This window comes from Lissotriton vulgaris, chromosome 5 (genome assembly GCF_964263255.1).
Source record: "Lissotriton vulgaris chromosome 5, aLisVul1.2, whole genome shotgun sequence".
NCBI lineage: Eukaryota > Metazoa > Chordata > Amphibia > Caudata > Salamandridae > Lissotriton > Lissotriton vulgaris.
This window is the reverse complement of record NC_141693.1, coordinates 1,768,099,818-1,768,115,533: the sequence shown is the minus strand read 5'-3', so window position 1 is coordinate 1,768,115,533 and position 15,716 is coordinate 1,768,099,818.

Here is a 15,716-nt window from a genome sequence, read left to right as displayed (position 1 = left end):
TTGCCTCCCCTATGAGGTTTGGGGATAACCCCCACCGCAAAATATTTAAGGCACGCCACATCGTTATTATGACATCTCTTAAAGTGGCGTGCAACGGGGTAGGCTGGGTCAGAATGAAGAATTGCCCGGAGATGCTGCAAAATCCTGACGTGCACCTGTAGCTTAGTACTCCCAATGTAGTTCAATCCACAGGTGCACGTCAGGACATGCACAGCATACTCTGTTTTACAATCATAGCTCCCAGAGATTGCCGCATTCTGTAGACTGAACGGGGTTAAAAAATGAGTGGTATTAATTCCAAACTTGCAGGCTCGGCAACTGGAACATTTACGGAACCCTTTAGCAGGCATTAGCCACATATTGTTAGAGATCGTTTCTGGGCTGGTTTTATCTAGTATCCTCCCCATGTTGTTAGCTCTTCTAAAAGTTACAGTAGGGCTACTAGATAATCTAGATCCAAGTAGATTGGCAGTTAAGAGAATCAGCCAATTTTTCTTAACAATGGCTTGAATATTCTTATCCTCATTACTAAAAGATGTTATTAGTCTAGGGCAGTTCTTTTTCACCAACTCTTCTCTCGTGGCATTTTCTATTGCAGGGGTCACATTGATAGGATCTTTGATCTCAAAAAGTTTTTCTCTAGATTTAATTCTGCCTTCTTGATTGCTTCTTGCAATAATCCATCAGAATACCCCCGGGCTCTTAGCCGTGCCATCATTTCATTAAGACAACCTTCAAAGTCTCTCTCAGTACTACATATACGCTTTAGTCTTAAAATCTCTCCGTAAGGGATGCTGGCAATTAAATGCTCGGGGTGTAGACTTGTGGCATGGAGATTGGCATTTCCAGCCGTGGATTTCCTATGTAATGTAGTCTCAATCTTCTCATTTTTAATATAGACTTTCACATCAAGAAATTCCGCACAGGTTTTATCAATGTGGGAAGTACATTTAAGGTTGAGATCATTTTGGTTTATCTCCTCCACAAAAACATGGGCTTCCAATTCATCTTCCTGCCATAAAATAAAAATATCATCAATATAGCGGAGATAACAAATAATTTTTTCTTGATACCATATCCTATGCTTTTTTTTTAAGGACTTGTTCCTCCCTCCAGCCAATGTGAAGACACGCGTAGCTGGGGGAGAAACAAGAACCCATTGCCACGCCTCTCAATTGTTTATACAACTCCTTTCCAAAAAGGAAGAAGTTGTTATGTAGACACCACTCAATAAGTTTGATTATTGCTTTGTTATGTTCATAGAATTCAACTGATCTTTTTGCCAAAAAGTATTCAATAGCCAACATTCCCTGTGTATGATTAATACTAGTATACAGTGATTCAACATCGAGTGTTATTAATAACATGTTGTCACTCCAGCATAAATCATAAACTTTGGTTAAAAAATCACTTGTATTTTTTACATAACTTGGTAAATCTTGAACAAGATCTTGCAAGAAAAAGTCTATATACCGACTCACTTGTTCCCCGGCACTCTTAATGGCAGATATGATAGGCCTCCCGGGAACTTGCCTTATTTTCTTGTGAATCTTCGGTATTAGATATAGCACAGGGAGGACTGGAAACTCATTATTCATGAACTTAAATTCATCATTAGAAATTAAACCTTCCCTGCGCCACAGTGATAGTTGTTTGAACAGGACGTCCATCGCTTTAGAATTCTCTTTGTGAGTCGTTTTCTCGTAACATTCTTTGTCACCCAATTGTCTATTGGCCTCATTGATGTAGTCCTTTTTGGACCAAATTACCTCCCTTATCAGAGTTTTTTTATTACAATCTCATTGTTGTTGCAAAGTGTCTTCATCAGGTTTGCATATTCCAATTTTTTTTAATGAACTTTCTTACTCTTTTTGCTTTTAGTATGTTGATATAGATGTTTAATATCATTTATCACACAGTCATGAAATATATCAACTGCGTCCTTTGGCATCAAAGGAAAAAAACTAGATTTAATTTTGTACGGACTCAATCCTGCTCCTTTCTGAGTCATGTTGATTTTTTGGAGGCGCACTTGTGTAGCCAGATCAGCATCCGGTCCGAATGGTTTAGACAATGTTGCGGCATTTAAATAATGCATCCTTAAAAGATTAGGTACATCAGCAGATTCCAGAAATTGTGCACTTATTTCAGTATCATTTGCCTTTCTTGTATCCAAGCTTTCTTTTACTGTTTTAAGGGTAAAGAATTTTTGTAGTTTCAATTTTCTAATAAAACAGAAAACATCAATACGTGTGTTGGCATAATTGAAACCCTGGCCCTGACAGTAACTTAAACCTAGAGATAATAACTGTTCTTCAGCCTTGGATAGCACTATTGTGGATAGATTTATGATACTGTTATCAATTGTTTTCACCTCCTCTTCCAAGTGCTTTTTTTCTTTTTCTTTTGCTGATTTTTGTCTGCATTTGCGTTTCCTTTCTATTCTACGCTTGTTTTTTCTTTTTCTTCTTGCTTCTTTTGCCTTGGTCTCAAAGTCTGCAACCTCTCCTCCACTAAAAAATCAATTTCTTGCTCTAAGTTAAGTGTTATCGGAGCTGGTTGTCTATTGCCGTCGAATTCATAACTGGAATCACTAGGCAAAGAAACAGTATCAGTGCTTGCACTATCTTCATTTTCATTTTCAATTGATCTCATATGTGCTGCCTTTGATTTATGTGGCACACCGCTTGATACCTTTTTACTGAATTCCTGTCTCTTGCTAGTGCTATACTTGCGGGCAAAAGTGAAAATGTGTCCATTCAGATAGTCCGCTGGATCTCTGGCAAATGTGTGTGCCTTCCTATTTTTTTTTTATTCATGTTTATTAAGGCAATCATTCATTGCGCCCAACATTTTTTTAGTTTCAGGGGAACCAGCATCATCTTTGCTCTCTATGTCCGCAATGATTTTATCAATTAACTCCAAAATTACAGTGCGGTCAATTGCTGCGTACTTTATTAGAATGTGCACAAGGTTCATTGAGGCGGTTAAATTACTTTCTCCCCACTCCTTCAACATCGCCTGATTCGGTCTGTCAAAGCTCAGGGTCAAGAGAATGCGTAATCCGTGAAGGACCCTGCAAACAAGCATCACGGGATCCCTGTCTGAAGAGGAGTGTTGGGGGGGTCAACAAATCAACCCATGGGTGGGGACTCGGCAATACCAGGCCACATACTAAGGTGCAACCAGGAACTCTGTCACACAGACAATATGGCAATTGTGCCAGTCCCGGGATTTCTGCAAAGGTGGGTGCGGGCCAGCCCTTGATGGCGCGCGCGGCACCCGCCTCCCGCTCACCGCCATAGGCATGACCTGGGAGCGGTTAAAGCTCTTCCGGGGCAAAGTAGGCAGAACGGGTCCCGGGTTTGTAATGTTCTTTCAGTTACTAAGTAATGCCATTTCGTTATATTACTTTACACTGTGATGTCAATGTTTGCTTTTATTATTCTACGTTATGTCAGATTATCCTTGGTCTGCAGCAAGGTCATGATTGCTAGGTCAAATTTTACGTCTCTTAGTAAGTATCCCATTGTTTGAGGGGGACGCCTGGGGGGAAAGTGGTCCCTCATCACAATCCAGCGGGCGCTTACGGCTGGTAGGCTGAAGGGTGTGGGGATAGGGAGTTCCGCTTCCTGCAGGCCCCTTGGGCCAACCCTTGCGCATGCGCATGGGCACCAATGTGTCATAACACGCTGCCCCTTCTTGGATTACAGTTTGAAAAGAACAGTAATGCTGGGTTGGTACCGCTCTGCTCATCACCAGTTCCCTAGTGTTTCCACACCTGTGGGTATCCGATGCAAAATCATCAGGATGAACCTTACCCAGAAACAAATGTCAGCGGATGAAATAAAGTGGGAGGGGTCATGTGGGCAGGTATTTTGGGCACAGATGAAGCCTGGCATCCACCGGACCCTCTCCTGTGGCAGGGGGAAAGGGCTACTGAAGGCTCCGGCCTTTATGTCACCAGCATCCCTGTCCAGGATGCCCTCCCTGGGCCCCCAAATCCACAGACATCCTTCCACTCCCATTTAGCACCTCCTCCGGAAGAGGAAAAGGGTAGTTTGGCCCAGAATGGGAATCTGCGTGTGTTTTTGACCCAGCAAAACCAGGTCATGTTATTTCATATTCTGGGTTGAAAAGCTCATAGGGGCACAGAGCAGGAATAATTCAAGTTCTGGTAATGTCAGTAACCCGGACCCTAAGTGCAGGCGTAGCATGTGTGGTCAAGTGAGCAATGCATAAATACTAACCATAAAAAATTAAAACAAAAATCATTGGTGCAGTTGTAGATAAAGTGTGTGTATATTCACATGGACCTATGAGCCTTACATTTAAAAAAAATTCTAAAATATTTCAGGTCAGATTTCCAACGACTTGGAGCAAAGCTTAGGAGAGTCACCACGATGGGAGTGTTCCAAAATATGTAATCCAGGCCCCATGCTTCTTTACCTGGTCTTGCCTTGCGCCCCCCTTCCTGACGTCCTCATTGTCTCCTAATCGATCAACATTGTGAGGTAAGTATCCTACCCTCTCACCGGCGCCTCTCTACTATTTCAAATTCAGTAAACCTGCGCTTTTTACCCCTCTCTCCCAGCCTCATCATCAACGTACATCTCTAACGAGTGCCAACTCTTGCCCATCACTTAAATCTGGCCCCGTCCATCTCACACACTGATTAACCTACCTGACAAACAACCAGTTCTTCCCCTCTTCTACACTATTTCTGGCCACTTCCCTCCAGGTCATAATGACATTGTTTCCAGTCCTGCACGTTTGTGTGATAGCCTGGTGCAATCTGGGTGTTGGGGTCTTGTTTTGCTTTAAGTGAACTGATTAGATTAACTCACCTGAAATCAATGATTACTAAGTGAAATTTTCAAGACTGGAGAGAGTGTCCCTAATATCCTGGAGTGAGGTGGTCTCCCTAGGCCTCTCTTAATCCAGATAAATTCCTCCTGCCAATCCTAAACTTTGTTTTCTCTAGACTCTTTAGTGTTTAGTCGTTATGAATAGCAGGGTAACTCAATAAGTCAACCGGACCTGGGTGCAATACAGGAATATAAAGATGGTCTGTGCCCAATTCTTCAAAAAAATGTATAAATTAGTTATCAATGCCCTTCTGTATATGGCGATATTAACTAATTTATACATTGTTTGAAGAATTGGTCACGTACCATCTTTATATTCCTGTTTAGTGTTTAAACAAAATATCATGTGGCCAACATATTGTGTCAAGAATATCGAGGACAAGAATATTGTGAAGGTGCGTTTCTATAGGTAAGCAACGTTTTACTACAAATAACTCCACATATATGTACCTTGACACTAATGTATATATATATATATATATATATATATATATATATATATATATACATATATATCAAAGCTCCAAGGTTCCCACCAGTGACTATCTCGCCCCTGAAGAGTGCAATGAGCACGAAACGCATCCGGCGTGAATCGACAGGCATGCTGTAAACTGGATCCGCCCACCAATCCGGCTTTTACCTCATGAAGGTTCGTGCAGTGGATGTCAGTGTGCGTCTCCAACAGGTGGGAACCTTCGAGCTTTGATTTATACGTGGCCTCCTAGCCGCGGGAGATGCACCACCCGGAAATTTGGGGCCATGGAGCTCCGAATCACGGAGTCTCAATGTGGAGGCATCCATGGAGGATTGACAAGCCGGATGTGCAAGTGGTGGCTTGAAACATCTCAGATAGCGGCACATAACTGAAGCACACACCATAAGACCCAGAAACCAACGTGGACTCATTCGAGTCGCCCATTGGAGGGCTCATATTTTTAAGTGGGTCTGGATCCGCCCGCCAATCCGGCTTTTACCTCATGTAGGTTGGTGCAGTGGATGTCAGAGTGCGTCTCCAACATGTGGGAACCTTGGAGCTTTGAGATATATGTATATATATATATATATATATATATATATATATATATATATATATAAATTACCAGATCCTCGAACCACCTCCGGCCAGGAAAGCCAGCGAAGCAGAAGAACAGACCACAAATAGTTGGCAAGATGATCCGTTTTATTTCTTTAGCCAAGTTTGTCAAAGATGACGCGTTTCAGGCGTGAAAAGCCCTTTATCACACATATATATATATACTAGAACCCGCCCCTACCTTGTCCGAGTGCTTTCAGGCTTCCCCCCACCCCCGCCTGCCCTGACATTACCCAGCAGCCCGTGCCCCCGCCCGGTCCCCCGCCTGCCGCCTGGCCTGACCCTCGGCTGGAGGTGTTAGTCCCCGTCCCCCGCCTGGGCCGACACCCGCCTGCTTACCTCATTCTCCGCTCCTGAGTACAGGTCCTCGACGCTCTGCTTCTCACCACCTGTCCGCCGCCGCTCCTCCCCTGCCCCATGTCTGCCTCTCCGCTGGTCTCTCACCGCCGCTGGCCTGTCCGCTGCAGCTCACGTGACCGCTCCTCCCCCGCGCCATGTCCGCCGGTCCTCTGATGCCGCTCCTCGACGTGAGCACGCTTGTCGCGGCCGGTGCTACTTTGGGGGGACTACTTTTTTTTTTTAATTCATTTTTTCAAATAAGGTGTTTTTTTAAAGTTTATATAGCCTATAACCATCTACACACCCTGCCGATTTCTACAGTGTATTGGGTGTGTAGATTGGCACAGTGGTTCCCGCGTTTACTTGCTTCAAAGCCTGCAAGTTTCTCCTTTATTATAGTAGTGTAGATGTATATATCTTCAAGGTACGTAGATGTGGAGTTACGAATAATCAATCTATACTTACCTATTTGCACTTACCTTCTTGATATTTTGGTTCTCCATGTTTTTGACACGATATTCTGTTCACACAATATTTTTGTTTCCGATATTCTGTGAGTGATCCCTCCATTTAGCACCTTAATGCCCAACCCTCCACCTCTTACTCTTTTCTAATCATCTAAATCGTATCCACCTCAATTCCAGATCTACCTCCAAGACCAGTTTGGGTCCTACTCTCTGATCAGAGACTGGACTGGTTATTCATTTCAGAGATCTGGATAGTTGACAATGCCCCCTCTATCCTCTCGGAGTAGCTCTCCCAGGTTATAAAATCAGTCTTAAGACCATCAAAATAAGCGACTTGGTGGCGATTATGAGCTGACCGGTAACTGAAGGCAGAAACACCTGCCCAGAGACACTGTGTCGGACTGGTGTCTCCACCCCAGTCTTAGCCATCTAGAATTTCTATGTCTGTGATGGGGAATAACATACAGGACCTGGAATTAATATGTCCATTACCACTTGTGGCTGCTACCAGTGACTGCCGTGGGCGTCTTGGTCCTATAAGTATCCCAACCAAGTAACATCTCAACGACAACTGGTGGAAACTGAGACAAATGCTCCTCACCTGCCATGGCACTTAAGGGAGATTAGTGGATAAGTGTATCCAACAAAGAGCCCAGTTGTGTCCTTCATTGAATTTGGACTACAGCCACTGATTAGTGCACCCTAACTGGACCCAAGCCACTGGTTGCTATGTCACCCAGGGACACCCAGGAGTTATCGTGTAAGTTGGTACCTTGTTGATTAGGTGGTGAATTTTTGTCCTATGGCATGTCTTGGTATCTCCCTCCCCAATTTAATCTAGGGACTCTTGACTATCTTAAGGGGTGACGTATTTTTATTTTAGTTTTCGGTACCACAGTGAGTAGGATCACACTAGATGCTGGGTGTCTGTATCCTAACCAAAATCCAGTCGAATACCCCATTTTTTTTACAAGGGACACAAATGGTTCCAAAAAAAAGCAAGATTAAAAACATTGGCCTTAGGGCTCAGTGTTAAACTAAATTCTAGTGCCTAATGCAAGGCCCCTACAAAAACATCTAAAGCCAGATCTCTGCCCAGAAGCTGCTAGGAGTTTTTGTTTTTAGTGTGCATCCTATTTTGAATGGTACTGTAAGAAATTGGATTATTTTTTGGGGTGGGTGACTACCCACCTTAACCCCTTGGCTGCTTGGGTCATTCCCCTGCTGTGCTGGGGGGAGGGGGGACGCGCACAGTGCCCCGGTGCTCATGACGAGCTCAGCTCGTCATGAGCCACGGTGGTCATGTGCTCATGACGAGCTGAGCTGGTCATGACCACACCCTTTTAATAAGAACGCTCGCACAGCAGAGGAATTTGCCCAGCGTGCGAGCGTTCTAATGGTCATGACGAGCTCAGCTTGTCATGAGCACAGGAGAACCGTGGCTCATGATGAGCTGAGCTCGTCATGAGCGTGGGAGGGGTTAAGGAATATTTACAGCTATTGACATGGTGAACCCTCAAAGTCACTAAATGAACCTTTGCTCAACCCCCTGGTAGCTATGGCACAGACCAGACAGGCTTAATTTAGAGGCCATGTCTAAAGGATTCAGGCAGTACCAAAACAGTAATAAAGTAGAAATGCAAAACAATAAAAATCCCAAAATGAATTAGAAAAATGAAGTCTAATATTTAGTAAAGAAAATGACTCCAAAATGACAATATTCAGTAAGGGGAATCAGAGATGTGAATTTTTTAAAGTTTTAAGCAGGAATAGCACCAAGAAGTATAAACTGCCAATTATAGTCAATGGTATCAGTAGTCCTGTACCTAGTGTAATTTGACGCTAATTGTGATGCAGCATGGGTCAGATACACCAATCAGGTTTGTCCATGTCAAAAATGTTGCCTTGTGCCTTTAGTCCTTTAGGTACCAATTCACCACAGGAGTACACTTCCAAATCCCCCAGGAACTCAGGGGAGACATTTAGAGACTCAAAGTCATAAGTCAAACAGCAGGGTAGTGTTCAAGTTAAGTTGCTTCTGGTCAGCTGGTCTAACGCAGGAAAAGACTTCTTGTAGCTTGTTGTGTCCCTGTAGCTTTACCAGGACGTCAGCCTTAATACCATTAAGATCAGTTCTCTGTCCTGGGTACACAAAAGAGCAGATCCAGTCTCTCTGGGCAGATCTAGGAGTGTTTTAAAATGGGCGAATGGAAATGCCGCATTGACGTCTGGCACAAGGTAGTGCGTGGAAATGACTCCTGGGCGCAACCTAACCAATGGGGTAAATGTTCCCAGAGCCAACCTACCCACTTTGTGCATTTTCAAGTTGGCAGAAGTATGCGATCACCCTAAACCTGGGCTCTGAGTACTGCATGTGTGTGTGTGGAGAGTGTACTATGGTAATCCTAGTGACGTCCCAAATCTAAACCTAAAATCGAGGTTTGGGTCTGTCACTGCACCCAAATAAAAATGCAGACATAGAAGTCTGATAGAACAAAGCAGGGGTTCCAAATACAGTGGATACACAGGAATTGTTTTGGCATGCTATTTTTAGCTTTTGAGGTGTACCCCAAGTGTTATATGCAAAACCTCGGCAAAACTGCCATGAAGGATTTAACGTTCAAGAGGGATTTAATACTGTAATGTCAAAAACTATACTCACAGTCCTACCCTGCATATTCAGTCAGGTTCTAAGTGGTAAAGTCTGCTCGTTCAGGTCAGCATATTGTTTGCTTCCTGTGCATTTCACACCCATCTACAACTATTGAAATTCTAATTACTGGCTGGTAGAAGAGGGACAGCAAGCGAAAAGGTGCCCCCAGCTGCTTTAGGCAGAGAAAAGGTAATATTTCAAAAGTACCTTTTCCTTAATATTTATCAAATATTCAACTTCATCATAGTATTGGATTGTTTAGTAACTGTTAGAAATTATTATTCAAGTATTTTCTAGCTGAGTCTTATCCAAAATAGCATTATTAAATGCAATAATGTAACCCAGCCTTTTTCTATGGAACAACCATGTTTGCTAAAGTCAAAATAGATGTTGAGGATTGTTCACTGTAAAGACATGTTTAACATTACATTCCTACATATAGTACTTTTAAATACTATGCCCTCTGTCCTATCAGTAATAAGGGTAATAGGGTAATAGAGGACTTATAAATATTTAAAAGGAAGGTTTTGACTTGGCAAAAGGGGTTAATATTGAACAGGTCGAATTTGCAGTTTAGAACTGCATCAGCTAGGCTGCAAATGGTAGACCTGCAGTCATGTTTGCAGTGTCACTGTAGTGGATGGCACAATGGGTGCCGCAGCTAACGAGTGACATTTAACTTACAGGCCTGGGAAACCCTTTGTACTATATATAGGGACTTATAGGTAAGTTAAATATGCCAGTGTAATTATGATCAAAGGCGAGTAAGCACTGGCAATTTATCACTGGTTAGCAGGAAGGACTAAAGTGCACAGAATTCTACAGCCAGCAAAAGCATATGGTCCAGCAAAGGGGAAAAATCTGGGGTGCCCTTGCAGAAAGTGCACATTTCCTATAGGAACTATTTTACTGAGCTGTTATTAAAGTTATTTTTTTAATCAATTAAAGCACTAACTGCGTATTCAAGTAATTAAGTGTTATTTATTACGTTATGTTGTGTTCTGAGTCTATAAAATCATCCACTTTCTGTAGTGAGTCAATTGGATTGCAGTAGCATTGTCGCCCTGGTACACACTGGTATATGAAATTACCCCTGACTCTCATTACAAGTTATGGGGTGAATTCCAATTCTTGATCAAACAAGAGTTTGCACTGAGTTGGAATTACAAATTTGTGACAAGTATCACACCCTAACAGCTTTTCTCTGATAGATTTTCTCAGGACAAACCTGCCAATTTTTATCAGGGTGAAAATTCTTGGAAAAAAGGCAAAACATATATAATGTGGTGTGTTAAAAACTTTTCCTCAACTCAGAATATGAGATAATGACCACATCTGGTAAATACCCCACCCCGGGGTATTGATCCTTACCAGGTGGGGAAACCAGCCCAATCTATTCTGCATAACTTGTAACAAATGGCCTAGAAGGTAATGCGTAGCATTGAAACGAAAGGCCTCACAGTAGATTTTAAACAGTCTTTGTAACTGAGGTACCAAACTCCTCACATACATCTGTCTTCAGAACCACTCTTGTACAGAGCTACTTTTAGGCTTAAATATTCCGATTTCCAGATTCCCTCAAGTAGAACTTTTTCTGTGTGCATGCAGCCACATGGAGACAATAATCTATACCTAAAACAAAGTTGTGTCCGGGAGCATGAATCCATATGGAGCATAGATTATAATCTACCCAAACAAAGGTGGTTCTAGATGTAAGCAGCCATAGGGAGTAGAGATTATAGACCACAAACAAAGCTATCTCCCGGAGTATCAAGCTATATGGAGCATAGATTCCATACATCAAATTAAGCTATCTACAAATGTATGATAGGCAGTATAGGTTCTATAACACCAACATGGACATCTACTGGCACCGTAAGCCATAGTGAAGGCTCCTATTGGTCATCGAAGTTGGCGCTCTTGAGCACCGGCGGTGGAGCTGCTCAGTCCTAGCTCTCGAGGAATCCCATGTTGCACAGGATAATGCACCCCCTCCAAGGTTTGATCTATCCTGTCAAATGTCTGAAAAATGCCCCAATCTCGCCTCACCCTAAACTAACACCATTGATACTATGACTAAGTACACCCTGACTTGCACAGTCCAACCCTAACTAATCTGACTTCTCCTTTGGTGCACCGTGCTTCAACCGAGGACGCAAATTGTACCTAGTGACTCCAGGCACAGAGGGGTCAATGAAGAGGGGCTCTTGTATTGCGCAGATTTCAGGGGACTGCTGCATTTAGTACATTGTCGTTCTCAGCATCTGTTTGGGTCCATATAAGCTGCGCGTCACTAAAGGGGATGAACTGAGGTATCTTTTCTCCCTCAGCATCCCCAATACCCTCCTTCACCCAAGGGCCATAGAGAAAGGGGAAGGGTACTCTGCGGTAGTGACTGGAATGAATCCAATTCTTTCGGCCAGCGACTTTAACAGCTGTCCTGCTAGCGAGGAGCACTTGCTCGGGCCCCTTTAAATGGGGCTCCAAGCTGTACTTACGCTGAAAATTTCGATGCAACACCCAGTCCCTAGGCTGATGTTATGACCGGGCCCCTCTGGTATGGGCAGAAGACATTCTCGAATCTGTTGGTGAATAGAATGCAAATTTTCAGTTAACTGACACAAGTAATCGGTCAACAAAGGGTACTCAATCTCTGAGAACCTATGCGAGCGCTGGACGCCCCCAGACATTTGCTGGGCGTCCGCTCACGACCTCATAGGGTGACAATCCTGTCCTAGAATGTGCTGTTCCTGTGGACAAAACAGCTAGTGGTAAAGCATCTGGCCACTGCAACCCGGTGGTCTCCTGAATCTTTGGCGATTTCAGTTAGAGACTACCGCTATACTTCTCAACCAAACACGCTGACTGGGGGTGGATCGCAGCATCAAACTTCTGTCTAAACTAATTATAGAACCTTGGCATTTAAATAAGTTCCGTTATCACTCCAGATCAAACAGGGCAAGCGAGGAAGTGAGGAAAGGACTCCTTCAGGAGTATAATTGTAGTCGCAATAGCTGTATTTTCCTTAGTGGGGTAGGCCTCAACCAATTTACTGAACGCAGACAACCACCAAAACCTACTTTAAATTATTGTCCCTGTCCATCTCTATGAAGTCCATTTGAAGGACCTCAAAAGGGTAAGTGGGAGGTGCAAAATAATCAGGTGGTGTAGGGGTACCCTTGCCTGGATTTTGCATCATGCACACGATGCAGTATTTCACTACATGTGTAGCTGTCTCTGAGATGTTTTCACTTTGCCATACGGGTCTAACAACTTGCAAATAACCTTTGCACTGATATGAGCCAGGCCATGGGCCATTGTCACTACAGGAAGAAGGAAGAACATATGCATCTGACAACATCCATATTTGCTTTCCTAACTTAGCAATCCAACATCCCTCATTAACAGAAAGCGTACAACCACTCATCTCATGGACGTACAATAAGAAGCATTGAGCGTAGTTAAGGGTACCAAGCACTGGAGCCGAGAAAAGCACAGTTTTTAATTGCTCAAAAGACTGCTGACACTCTGGCGTCCAAAGCAGGGGCTCATGCACATCTTTTAGAGTTAGTGCAAGCAGGGGCTTAATAAGAAGAAGAATAGCCAGGTATCCACTGCCTGCAATAGGAAGTGATACCTATAAAAGCACGCACATCTTTTTGAGTTTGCGGGAGAGACATTTTAACAATGGTACTGATGCGCTCAGGGGTCAGTCTCCTACCCTCCTTTGACATTAGGGGACCTCTTGTTGACAGTACTTAAATTTAGAAAGGGATACTTATGGCCATGTTGAGCTAAATTAAGCAGCAATTTAACTGTACTATCTGGAACCCTGTTCTGTATCCGAGGCGATGAGCAAGTCATCAACATATTGAAGCAATATATTACCTACAGGAAGCGACAAGGAATTCAACTGCCCTTTCAATGCCTGACTATAGATACTTGGATTCTCTGTTTAGCCCTGAGGAGCACAACATAATTCTAAGCTTCTACCGGCAAGGGTGAACCCAAACAGATATCTGCTTTCAGAATGAATGGGAATATTTAAGAGTGCATTTTTCAAGTCAATGATAGCAAAGAATTTAGCAGAAGAAGAAATCATCATCAAGAAAGTCATAATGTCAAGGACCACCGGAAACTGGGGAATCACTATTTTGTTAACTTCACGCAAGTCAATCACATACCAATAAACATCCTCTTGATACTCAGATGGACCCAAAAGTGTCCGTTTGAGGATGGGAAGAATAGGGCTGTTACAAACATTAGCAGTCGTCTCATCTACCTCTCCTTTCTCAATCAAGTCTTGCACAATTTGTATCAAATCTTGCTCACCTGCCTGCAGAACAAAACAGGGGTAAAACAGCACCTTCCTTGACACGAATCGAAACAGGGGATATCTGCAACAAACCCACATCTGTGTCGCCTGTTGCCCACAGTGTGGGTGGCATTTCTTTACATTCAGCAGGAATGGCACTTCTTTGGACAGACACTGCTTAGCACACACTGCATCGGTAGCCATTGTCATATAGACGCCGGCTGGGGGGCAGTAAATCGTAGCATACAATTTCTTCAACAAGTCCAAACCCATCAAATTCTCACCACAATTGAACATCAACAAGAATAATCAATCCACAGTGAAAGGAGTAATAGTCAACGCAAGAGGCTTTATGGCTAAACAGAGCTGCCCGGGGACCAAGGAACGAGAAGTAGAGCGGTTTGTAGCACCTGTATCCACAAAAAACTTCTTAGCTGAACCATGCACATCCGCATTAACATACGGGCCTCACTGGTCTACAGGTTTTCAAAACTGGTCCCTAACCCTGTCCCCAGCAGTTCTAGCTGTAAGGTATCTAGGTCACCTCATCTGTATCCTAGTCATCATGATAATACTGTTTGCCCCGAGGGTCATCAAAGAAGTTTAATCAGTATGACCCAAAGATGCCACAGTGTTCTGAGTCCTGTCCTGGTGACCATCTTCACGACCCCATGCACGAGACCCCCGCCCTCTAGGGACCCTCTAGGGACCGCCACCTTCTGTAAAAGCACAGGACACTCGCTGCACCAGTGCCCCATCTCCTTACAATATGTAGACTGATTCAGCCCTACAGGCGTAGTAATGTATGTGGTCTTGTAAAGCGCACTGCTGCCCTGAGGCGTCGTGGCGCTGTAGACCGCTGGGGAACCCGTCCTGGCTATCCTTGTGAGATGCTCCCTACTGGGTATCTCCAAGGTGAAACCAGGCATCCCCGGCGAATGTGGGGGGCCGTTGTAGAGATGAGGCAAGCTAATGCCCAGAGTTGCCGAGTGTGGTCTCTGGTTAGAGTAGGCACCGAGGCGTGAATTATCGTGTCCGCTGACCCTGGTCCACGACCCTGCCGCATCGGGAATTGAACCCTGGTCCCGGGCCGTTCTCTGCTTCCGGGTCTGCCGCCTCTAACCAGTGAGCCACACCACTCCAGCTAGTACGGAAAAGCTGTCGGGCCATACCACCACATCCTCTACCATTCCCTCGAGAAGTCTGCTGCAACAGCACTTTTATCTTCAATTCATTGTGCTTCTTTTCAGCCTTCTCCTTATTCAAGATAACAGAAGGAGAAGAGGTGGACTAGGTGCTCTCGGAAGCCTGTAATCTGGTTTCAACCTCAGGAAGCAAGTTTGAAACAAATCTATTGACTAACAATCGAACGCCACCTTCAATCGATAAATATTGTCCACTATAGTCTAGAAACACACCTTCAAAACAAGTGAAAAAAATCAGACACACTATCATCTATCTTCTTAGGACAAGCCGATAGCTTGTCCCAATCAACCTTTCTGGGCGTTGAAGAGGTTGCCTCAGTCAATTTTTCATAATATGCAGTAGGGATTATTCCTCGGGTCAGGTAACTGAGTTTTAAGGGACAGGACCTCACTCTTTTTCTATGGAGTATAAACCCACTGTTCCTGGAAACGGGCCGCTACCCCAGGTCTAGTAACAACATTGTGCTGATCCCGTAGCTGTGATATTTCAGGGTGATATATGGGGTGGACCTCCCTCATAGGAAACTGAGATACTGGTGTTGGGCTCTTCTCAAGCAGCCTACTCCGAAATGCAACCAATGTTGTAATATTACCTAAAACTTGACCAGGCGCCATATCAGCAACGTATAGATGATCCTAATATCATAGAAAATCTGCAGTGCTGCATCATTGAAACACAGCTCCCAAAGTCCAATCAAAGTAGCCGTTGTACAAAAAGCTCATGATCTTTCATCACAGTGGAGGAGTGTGGCTCACTGATTAGAGCGGCAGACCCT